The sequence below is a fragment of the Magallana gigas genome, chromosome 4 (genome assembly GCF_963853765.1).
Source record: "Magallana gigas chromosome 4, xbMagGiga1.1, whole genome shotgun sequence".
In the NCBI taxonomy this organism is placed as follows: Eukaryota; Metazoa; Mollusca; class Bivalvia; order Ostreida; family Ostreidae; genus Magallana; species Magallana gigas.
The window spans coordinates 50,908,003-50,919,785 of NC_088856.1; positions in this window are offsets into that span (position 1 = coordinate 50,908,003).

The following is an 11,783-nucleotide window of genomic DNA, read 5'->3' on the forward strand; positions in this document are numbered from 1 at the left end:
CTGTTTTTTAAGCATTATGGATATTGTCAATTGAAAAAACAAAGATAATACCACAAAACTTCTATTGCATAATTTACCAAATTGAATTTATACGATTATTTTAAACTATATTAGATTTTACTTGACCCCAATTTCAACTGATTGTATTCAATTTCAACATTGATTTGCATACATGTATTTTTCGAGTTTCTAATATATATATATATATATATATATATATATATATATATATATATATATATATATATATATATATATATATATATATATATATATATATATATATATCTGTAAGATTCTGTTCATGGATTAAAAGCTTAAAAGCAGAAAGATAATCTGAAGATAATTAGTGTTTAAAAGATGTGAATTAAAATTGTTAAATTACAGTAAATCTAATGAACATACTTTCGTTATATATTCCTACGCCATTGTTCCGCCAAATATTAATATAGTTCATGTTAGGTATCTGTTGACCTTTTTTTTGGGGGGGGGGGGGTCTTTTTCTTTTCTTTTCTATTTTTTTTTTTTTGCTGTTGTTAAGTTGTTAAATCAAAATGAAATATTGTAGTAAGGGAAGAAAATTATAAATTATAAATTCACCAAGTGCAAATTAATAGAGTTTGCTTTTCAATAATTTTTCTTATTTGAAAAGCTGCAAAACTTGCAAACGTATTTGGAGTGGCAAAAACCATCTCATCTTCCCAAGCAGAGGGTTTCTGATCCGATCCGCTCTACATCATATAGAGCAGAGCGGATCATGTTTAGAAATTTTGACTTAAGAAAATGAACTCAGCTGGGTATGCTATAGAGATGCTCTGCTCTTCATCAATACTGAGGATATGTTTTCAGCTGTATGTTTAAGTTGTTAAAAGAAATCGCCTCCTGGTCCGTCCAATATAACTCCTGCTTACCTCTTTAGATTCAGCAACACACTGTTTTTATTTTTTGTGTAGCCCCTCTTCATTTTTATGAGAACTATATATAAGCCTTTATTTAGATCATTATTAACTGATTTCGAAAATAGCATAGTTGCAATTGTTGTTTTTCAGTCATGTATACTGATAAAAAAAAAAGATGATTACTGCATCAAAATAATCAGCAATAATGATATGTATAAAGACATATTAAAATCTAGGGTTATCTCTCTTATTTCATTCTCCTTGGTGTTTTCACTTTTATTTTGTTTAGTAGGAATCGATCAAAGATTAAAAAGACATAAGATAATAATTATTGTTTCATTTTTACACTATTTATTCCCCATATTATTGACTTAATACTAGGGTATACGTACACTGGAATAATCTTTACTGGTCATAAGACATGGCCTTCTTCCGTAGCCGAAGAAGAAACTATTCACCATGCATTTAAAAAGTAGAGACCAAACTGTCCCCTAGATTTGGACTTCAGGCTTTTATATTTTATTTTCTAATTTAGGGTCGTTTTTTCTTTCTCTCTCTCCTTTTTTTTTCTAAAAATCTTACTTTGATTTTAACACTGTGCCAAATTAATATTTCAGATAAAAGACTGCCCCCTTCGATTTCCCCGTTTTATGCCTATTCATATTAAGTGTAAAATTTACTATTTAATCTGTTAGATCTACACATTAATCTGTAAATTTTACACGGTATAATCAGTATATTTACACTTTAATCTAGAAAAAACACATTACATCTGTAAAATTTATACTAATCTTATATAAGAGTTTGAGATTTTTACTATACTTGTAAATAAATACCTACAAGTGCACGTGAAGGTAAGATGAAAAATACGGTTGAGATTCATATATAAATTGCGTGTAGCGCGTAAAGTGTACTAGGTTTTACATATCAGAAAATAGCCTTTGATTGATTACAAAACTTAAGGTGTGTTTTTAGCTCACCTGAGCTGAAAGCTCAAGTGAGCTTTTCTGATCACATTTTGTCCGTCGTCCGTCTGTCCGTCCGTCTGTCTGTCCGTCTGTAAACTTTTTACATTTTGAACTTCTTCTCTAAAACCTCTTATCCAATTTCAACCAAATTTGGCACAAAGCATCCTTATGGGAGGGCGAATATAAATTGCAGAAATAAAAGTCCGATCTGTATTCAAAGCGGAGAAAACCTTGAAACTGTAGAAAAAAGGGGGTGCATTTTTAAAAATCTTCTTCTCAAGAACTACCGAGTTCAATTCAACGTAGTTTAGCATAAATTATCCTTATGGGAAGGAAAATATAAATTGCAAAAATTAAGTGCTAATTCTGTTTCAAATCTTAGTTATTACGAAAATAATAATAAAGGAAAGGCGTGTTTCAATCAGTTTAATAGCTTCGGGCTCGGTATACGGTAAAATGGGTAGGCAAGACTTGGCCTGAGCAAAACAAAAGATTGGCAGGTATTAATCTGCCAATCTCATTAAAATTTCGGGATATCTGATGGACCAGTATATTTGTATTCGCTGTAAATATTGCTGCAAAATAATGCGTATTTGGAATTGACGATTGCCGATCTGCCCCGGCTTTTATTTTGCCACGGCCCGGGTTTGCATACCCATTTTACCAAGACTCGCATTCCATACTTCTAAAACGAGGTTCTTTGTTTAAAGCAGCCATGACATTATACGAAAAAGGGTCGATCTTACTATGATGAATTTGCTTGCTATGCAACCGTCACGTATGAAGGGAAATTTTTGAAACATGCAAAATATATTGGTGCCGATTTTGTGAAGTAAATTAAGGCTAAATATTTCAATGCGTTGACAGTTTTCACACATGACGTTGGTGTTAGCTTGTTCTGATTTTCGTTTCGTTTTCATTATTTATGCTTTGTAACCTGGGAACTATCGTCTGTATTTCCTGATTTTTACGTATCAAATCAAACAGAGACTTCGGTAAATCAAACAATTAACTGTTTACCTGCGCAAATTAAGCAACATCTGGTGTAGGGATACTGAAATACAATTCATTCTATCGGTAATTCGGCATTATCTTTTGCGTAATGGTAGATTAATGCAATAGGTTTGGTTGAGATGCTCGGCATTTTCTCGAGTTTATTCAGTTTAAATAGAGTTTGATATCGCTGACGGAAATATGTAGGTATATACATGTATATATATGATTCATTTCGAAAAAATAAATTGTGTTCTTTATTTGTTATACATGTAGCGCATGTTTCTTGTGTTTATTTGTTACCCTACAATTTCTATTTACTAACCATATTTGAGTGTTAAGCTTCGAATTATAAGCAAGATACAGAGATTTGCTCACAATTCTATGTTTGTACACAGAAAATTTTCAAAGTCTGTTCTTCCAGAAACCAACTTATTGAATTGTAAACTTAACCTTTTTAGCTCACCTGAGGGTGGGGCCACAATGGGGGGTCGAAGTTTAACAAATGAATATAAAGAGTAAATCTTTAAAAATATTCTTCTCAGAAACTAATCGGCCAGGAAAGCTGAAACTTGTGTGGAAGCATCCTCAGATAGTGTAGATTCAAAGTTGTGAAAATCATGACCCCCCGAGGGTAGGGTGGGGCCACAATGGGGGTCGAAGTTTAACATATGAATATAAAAAGTAAATCTTTAAAAATCTTCTTCTCAGAAACTAATCAGCCAGGAAAGCTGACACTTGTGTGGATGCATCCTCAGGTACTGTATTTTCAAAGTTGTGAAAATCATGACCCCCGGGGGTAGGGTGGGGCAACAATGGGGGATCGAAGTTTAACATAGGAATATATACAGTAAATCTTTAAAAATCTTCTTCTCAGAAACTAATCAGCCAGGAAAGCTGAAAATTGTGTGAAAGCATCCTCAGGTAGTGTAGATTCAAAGTTGTGAAATTAATGATCCCCAGGGGTAGGGTGGGGCCACAATGGGGGGGGGTCAAAGTTTAACAAAGGAATATATAGGGTAAATCTTTAAAAATCTTCTCAGAAACTAATCAGCCATTCTTTATAATTGTTAAGACTTTGGCCCCAGGACAATTCTTTGGCCTCACGAGAAGGTTCAGAGTTTGATGTACGTTTATATCCCATATATAAACTATTGTTAGGGATCTTTTTGAGAACTGCAATACTCAACATATGATGTGATTATAAAATCATCCTGTTAGAAAAGAGACTAATGATTATAAACATAAGAATATCCAGGGGAAAATGGATTTTATTTATACAGGATCTACATGTATTATTGTACATTGTCAAGATAGTTTGTATTATGACTCCATTGAGCTGATTTTATCATACCTATTGTTCCTCAGGTGAGCGATGTGGCCCATGGGCCTCTTGTTATTAAAGAAACGTAATAGAGCTATGGGTTTCATGCACGCGAGATGGTATTACTCATACGTTTCTATTTAAATGAAATAAATATCTAAAGTTTGCTACAGATATTTTATTTTGAAATTATAAAGCAAGTTCTCATCTCCTCTTTTAGAATGCTTAAATCCTTATAGTGCTTTAATATCGCACTCACACTTTTACAAGTTATTGATGAAAAATTAACAAATTAAAAAACGTAGTTTACGATAAATAAACAAACACAAACAATCAGACGTTTATCACAAATACAATTTATTGTAAACAGGAATACGCTTCACGAATTACACTAGATCACTTGCATTTTCAAACTCTCAAGTCGGTTCTGCGTCATCCGCGGTCATTTTATGATTGCATGTGTTTTATCAATTTAAGGAGGACATTTTTCTGGATTTGGCCTTATAGATGCCATCAGTAGATCCTTACGCGTGTTCATCTTCAGAACACGGGCAATTGAAGACAGAGATAATTCGAATTTAATCCAGTAAACCATTGAAGTCTCGCTTTGTTCTCAGAATAGTCTCGACATGGCGATAATATCGGATTTACAAGGGGTTGAATCAAAGATCACGTTTTATGAGCACAAAATTATCTTTAACGGGCGATCAATTTTTACGTTCATTAATTTTTAAACAAGCCCTAGTTAAAATTAGCCTTTTCTTTTTAATTACACCGAGCTTAAGTTTAGCAAGCGACAGTCGCCCTTTCTTCTCCGATGAAATGTTACTCCTATGAGCACCTAATTCATTATAATTACGATGAAATGGCATGGGCTTGCCTCCTATTGCAGCATGGTTTTATCCTTGTCTGCAATGTTTTATCCTAATTGTAATCAGACTCTAGTAAAAATGAAAATCAAATATGTCTTCGCCATTTTTTGAGAAAGGTAAAAAACTGTATATAAATCCATTTAATAGCTTTCTCATTGACACCCTGTGCAAACATATATACAAGAATATCTTAATAAATAGATAAAAGTAAGATAGACATGTTATCATTTTCCGATTTCAAAATATATTTAATTTAAGTTGTAACTGAGCGTAAATTAATTTTAAATTGTTATTTAACACCAATCGATCGATATCTATTCTTAGAGTACTTGATTTTTCTGAATTTAAACAAATTTTAAATAGTTATTTTATTTTCAAATCAGAAACGTTATTTTAAAAATAAGACATGTTTTCATAAAATTTAGTCTTAAAGAATTGGGCAAAGGTGACCTTCTAAGTTTTTTGCACATTATGATTTTTCTTCTTTATGACTGTATGTGACTGTACAAAATTTTGGTGACAATTGTCTTTTTTTTCTGAACGATATATGACGGCTGCTTAATTCAAAATATTTCTTGGTTTTTACGACAACAATAATCTGAGTTGAGATGTTAAATGATAAAGCCAACAAAACAGAAGTTAGTAAAACGGCTGATCGGTCAACCTTTAAGAAAAAATGATATGTCAATCAGTAGAGTCAATCAGAATCACTGCAGCGTTTGACATGTTTAAGATCCATGCACGAACTACACATGCTTCTCACTGACGCTGATAATGGACGACCATTGGTCAAGCCCGGCGGCCATCTTGAGGAACGTTTCGTGATCATTTCAGAAATGGTTTTTCTCTGTCGTTAAACGCCGATTAAATCTCCTGATATCATCCGTTCGGTCATTTGTCCACCTCGGTCCTAATCCGGATAAAAGATTAGCAACGTCTGCTCTCAACATCAAAGGCTCCGGAACAATTTGTAAAATCGGAAAATTCTTGAATTTTATGACCATAAGACTAATTCTATCCGCAGACCACAGGTCGTAACTCGCCTTTGGGACAGAGACGCTAGCTACCACCCAATATCAGTTATAAGATCGTATTGTACGGCTGGACAGTGGACACTGAACAGTCTACAAATAGCCAATATACATTGTATTTAAAATTAAGAAAACCCTTGTCTTCGTTTACATGTATCATTGTACACAGTCATTTACCCGTGAACAACCCACGGTTATGTTGAATATACATCTTATGGATGTCTAGTCTTTATATATCTTCTTTTTTCTTTTGCATGTATTTTTAAATTATGAATTAATTTCATACTCCACGCTACTGGAAGGTTTCTGTCTCTCCAATGGAGCTGCTATAGGGGAAAACGAGGACTCTGTAAGATGTGTGATGATATCCCCTGTGGCAGCAAAGAGATTTTTCAAATATAAGAATATGATTAAACGAACGTCACCATTTAATTCAAGGAAGAAAATAATCCATCATGTTATATTTGTTTAAATGAGATAGTCTTTTCGGTTATATACGTATACTTTTATATTTTCTATAATATGTATTTCAAATATACTTAAAATGTCATACAGATATTTTATGTTTTTTCTTTTTGTTCTATTGTCTATTGCTATTATTATAAATACATTGAATGTGTCATCCTGCGAGATGATTTAAAAAACTATTACTTTTCTGTATTAGGTTGGAGCTTAGGGCCCCATCCCTGGCAGCTACATGTACCATAGACATTAGAGTAGGGTAAAATAAGTGTTGTAGTTATAGGTCTGCGACAATAAAAAAACAACAGCTATTGCAGGTTATATAACTTTATTTTCTGCTTCAGGTCCCGCATGAATTACTTAAAAAAAAACATTTTATTGTTAACTTTATATGAAGAAAATAAAATACGTTATCTTTCACATTTTAAACATCTTTTGAATTTCAACATATATCCTTTTCAAATGTTACCATTCTGCTTTCTCAAATACCAAAAAAAAATCTTTCATCTTTGTATAATAATATGTTAAATTCTTGTTTTTGATCTATTATATGTACAAGTCGTATATTTTGGATTAAGTTATCCCTACTAAACTTTACTAAATCCTACTTTATTCAATATTGTTTTTCCATATCATTATAGATTTGCGAGGTATCCATCTGAAGTTTAACACAACATTCCTTGTTATTATCAGGATGTCTTTCACGTCAACCCCCCCCCCCCCCCCCCACGCCCCTCCCCTCCCCCCTCCCCCAGGGATTTTTTTAAAGCCATGAAATTTCCTCAAACTAAGACTTAAACAAATACAGGGTTTGTGTCACTATCTAGCCACTGTTTCTCTTTGATACTCAGTATCTTCACGACTTTGGGGACCAAATCGGACATAGCCCCAATTCATTCAAAAGAGAATTTCAATCTTTTTTCAGTACATAAATTTGCGACTTGGACGTCTTCATTTCGTCCTAATCTATTTTCTCTATTAAAATTATTTTTTATGCAGGGTCACCACTTAGCTACCAGATTGGCGAAGACACATTCAGTGATATTTCTTTTTGATAACATCTTCCTTAAACCTTGACGTAGAATAAATTGCCTACACAATGGAGATGTTTTAGTTCCAAATCTTCATTTTATTTTTTCGCGCTCTATACGGCGATAAAAGTAATTGATAAAGTTGTCAAAACGCTCCACTGATCGATGGAAATGGACGCTCTTCCTCTTTGAAAAAAATATATTTATATTATATTATTTATTGAAAAGGTTTGCAAGTTGGTATCTAAAGTGGCCGAAATATTATCAAGATTTCCCATCTTGTTATTATAATGGACAGAAAAGGGACCTCCGTTTGTCACATTTCCTCTCCGTGAATCATTTTCTGGCTCAGTTTAATTTTGGAAAATTACAAATTTATCTTTCAAATCTGTTGAAATTTCTCCTCTTTAACCCTCTTTTTCTCAAGGGCTTATTCCGAAGTTTATAACGTAAAGACCAATTAACTAAATATACAGTCACATGCATTTACGATAGGTATTCTTAAACTATTCAATTATTTTGTAAGATACAGCGAAAAAAGGTCTAGTATATGTGTTCCATATTAATCCGCAAAATAAATGTCAATTTAACAATGGGGGACCTGCAAGCATCGGCCATGGACGGCCGTCAAAAGGTGGGTCGGTTTACACAGACTTTATGGTAAAGAAAAGTCTGCGGTAGAAGCCATGCCATTCAACACCGCGTCGTAAAAGTTCACCATATTTCTGAATATTTCCATGCTCAGCGATTTCGACAATGCTAGATTTTACAAGTTCTGTTTAAGAAAAATTCAGTATGTTTTAAATTCTACGAGATTTTTTAACGATACAGTGTACACGTACGTTACCGCGATGGTATACATGTCATCTGTATTTAGCAAACTTATTTTCTTTTAATTTGTACAAGCTTATCTTTTTAAAAAGATTGGTGAGCTAGCGCTGTAACCATCATAAACTTAGAAGCAGATTTCTAAAACATTGGTTTAAATTTCCGACTCGATTAATTAACAATAGGAAGTCACAGTGGTGTACTAGAATTGTGCTGGAGTGGGGTCTCAATTTAGAATTGTGAATCTAGAGTTGGCTTCACGTCGCAATGGCATAGCTCATTGACTGTGCCTTAATCATTATGTATCTGATGTATAATTTCAATTTCGAGGTGAAAATTTTCAAGAACCATTGATAATGTTTTGTAAGAATCTTATCTTTTCGGGCCTTTCCGGCAAGCTCGGAAAACTTATCCGAGGATGTTTTCCGAGCTTTATGGTAGTTAAGATAAAACTAGCTATTTATTATAATATTTGAAATAACTTTGCATCATAAGACCTAAACTACTGTTACTTTTTGACATTTGCAATAAAACACAAAACTTCATGTGAAGAAATTCAAATGTAACAGTTTATCTACAGTAGTGCAGTATTCCCAGAATCCACTACTATGGAGTCAAGCATGCGTATTCCAGTGAAAAAGACTAACGTAGTTGCTATCGCTCGAGAGCGTTAGCAATAAAGAACATCAATGACTTAGTTCGTTAAGTAACCGCCCCTCCAATATTTTATGGCTTTGTTTGATTGTTATAAACGTTATAATTACATAATCCAACAACGGGGCTTATTCTACCTTTAAAGAACCCGGAGGTGTTATTCTAGCATTAACATCACGACATGCCTTCAACCGTCCATTCGGCTCGTAACCATTAATGTCACGACATGCCGTAAAGCGGTCGTCATCCGTAATCGCAGGGCTGCCCAGAAATTGAACCTAATCATGTAAAAAATATCGCAAACAGATGCTTTAAGAAATCCTAATTGAAGTGCAGGCAGCTTAATGTGTTGTTGGCGGTAGCTGATATGCATTTTCACACGATCAGTTCAGTGATCAGTCTGCATCCATCTTTGCAAGTTTACGACAGTAACAGGGTATCATGTCATGCGACAACCGAAAACCGACGGGATATTCAATCAAAAAATTTCATAAAGGTACCAAAGAGAAGTGTGTAATAAAAAACAAAGTTAACTGACTATCAAGTACCGTTGTTTTATCGCAGAAGATATAATGCTGAATTTTGATTGGCTGGTTTCAATTGAATATATGTCTTTTCTTTTTATGGTCATCTAAATTTGTCTTTTTGGAACAAACACTTCTTTTCTGTTACGATATATAAAAATTTGATTTTGCATTGAATTATTAATTATAAGTAACGTTTCCCTTTTTTCTTGACCATGTTCGAAAATTAATGCTATTCAAACAAGTGTTACGTCAAGTCACTACATAAAAGAAGTTTTGATTGGACGCGGTGTATATGCACATATGCATATGTACATGTGTAAGAAAAAAAATCATTGTTAATTCTGTGTTATTTCATTGATGACAGAAGCGTTTGCTTACATGGGCCAGAAAATATTTCAGAGCGAACCAAAGAACTTCATCTATTATAATATGTTTCAATTTTTATACTCAATTAATTTGAATTCATTTGGAAAAAAAATAAGCAAACGTAGGTGTATTAGTAAACTAAGAACAGTTGAAATAGATATGAGACACAGTTCAGTGTTAATTCATAGATATGGCCCATTTTTTCTTACCAGATAAAATGTCATGAAAGAAAACCAATTTATGATAGAAAAATTGAATGTATTTAATTTATTTGGAACAATATTTGAAACAAAACTTGCACAATTTATTGTTATTATCAGTGTAGTTCAATTTCATGTCGTCTGTAATGCAGAACCCCAGCAGACGATTCATCAGTTTCACACTTGTCCTCTAACAGGGCGCAATAAAGCGTAGTCTCTACACAAACACAAAAATATCTTATGGAAGAGATTTAAAACCGAATGGAATATTAAACAAATTTCCAAACCGCAGGAGGCTGTGGTACAAATTACGGAGTACATATATATACGAGCTGGCTCCAAAAAACAAGCAACTTTACGCCCATTCGTTAAATCACAGTGTTGACATTATGACGTGTTTTGCAATGCATGACAGACTTCTTTACCTATTCAGAATTATTTAATTTTACGGGGTGTCCCAATGATGATCAAAGTCTAAACTCAAGTAAATGAGTTTCGATGCCGAATTTAATGCTGTCAATAAAAACACAATACTATTATTCGTGCATCCTTTGATTATTAAAAAACGGCAATATTGTACAAAGACTTTAGGGCCCCAGTGAAGTTTTTTTATACATTGATTTCATCATGCTGTCTTTTCCCCTCAATTTCACCTTGATGTTACAGAGATTGAAAATGTGGAATTAGAAAAAAACTATCTTAAGTTTTCACCTGTACCACGTGCTAAATGTACTATAGTACATACTAGTACACAGCAAACAGGACTTTTTATTTGTTAGCTAAATCAGACATTTAAAATGTTAATTAAAGCAAACACTTATATAAGTACCCCCCCCCCCCCTGTAAAAAGAATTTACAGGATTTTAGAAAATTATAGAATTTAAAAGAAGATGCAATGTTTTTCAACTAATTTTTATTCTGTTTTTGAGGCATTTGAAGCTTCATATCATGGGCAGTTTTTTCTTCATATTTACTTCCTTTTTACTTTTTTCATACATATATTTTTTTTTAATTAGCCTTTAAATATTTAGAAACTCGGCGTATTTATAATTTAGATGCAATCATTTATTTTGTAGTCACTCCAAAAGTTAAGCAATGAATCTAATGCCTATGAAGTTAAAATATATTAATAAAGAAATTTCCCCGAGTTATTGAACTTTAATTGACGTTCGTCTGAAATTGCGTCGAATTTGTTATCCATTAATTATCTAATGATTAACAGAACAAGATCAAACAGCAAAGCATAGAGTTGTGACTTGAAAACAGGAATATATGAACGGAATTTAATATAACAGAACCTATAGCCTAGAACTGACATGTATTAAATTCTTACAAATATTAATATTACAATTACGAGAGAAAGGTATGCTAATGAATGGTACATGTATAACAAGTATTAATAAAGTACAGTAAGTAAAGTAATGTATAACAATTATAGTAAATGACAACGTTCATTCCAACACTATTGTACCGGTACCATTACAGTTAAAAGAAGTATACAATGTATGATAAGTAAATGACTACTATAGCGTGTTATCATTTATAACTTTGCCCACAAAATTATAAGTTACCTTGTCTTCAATATTGAGTAACCAAAACAGTTTTTGTTCAGTATTTCATGCTGAAAA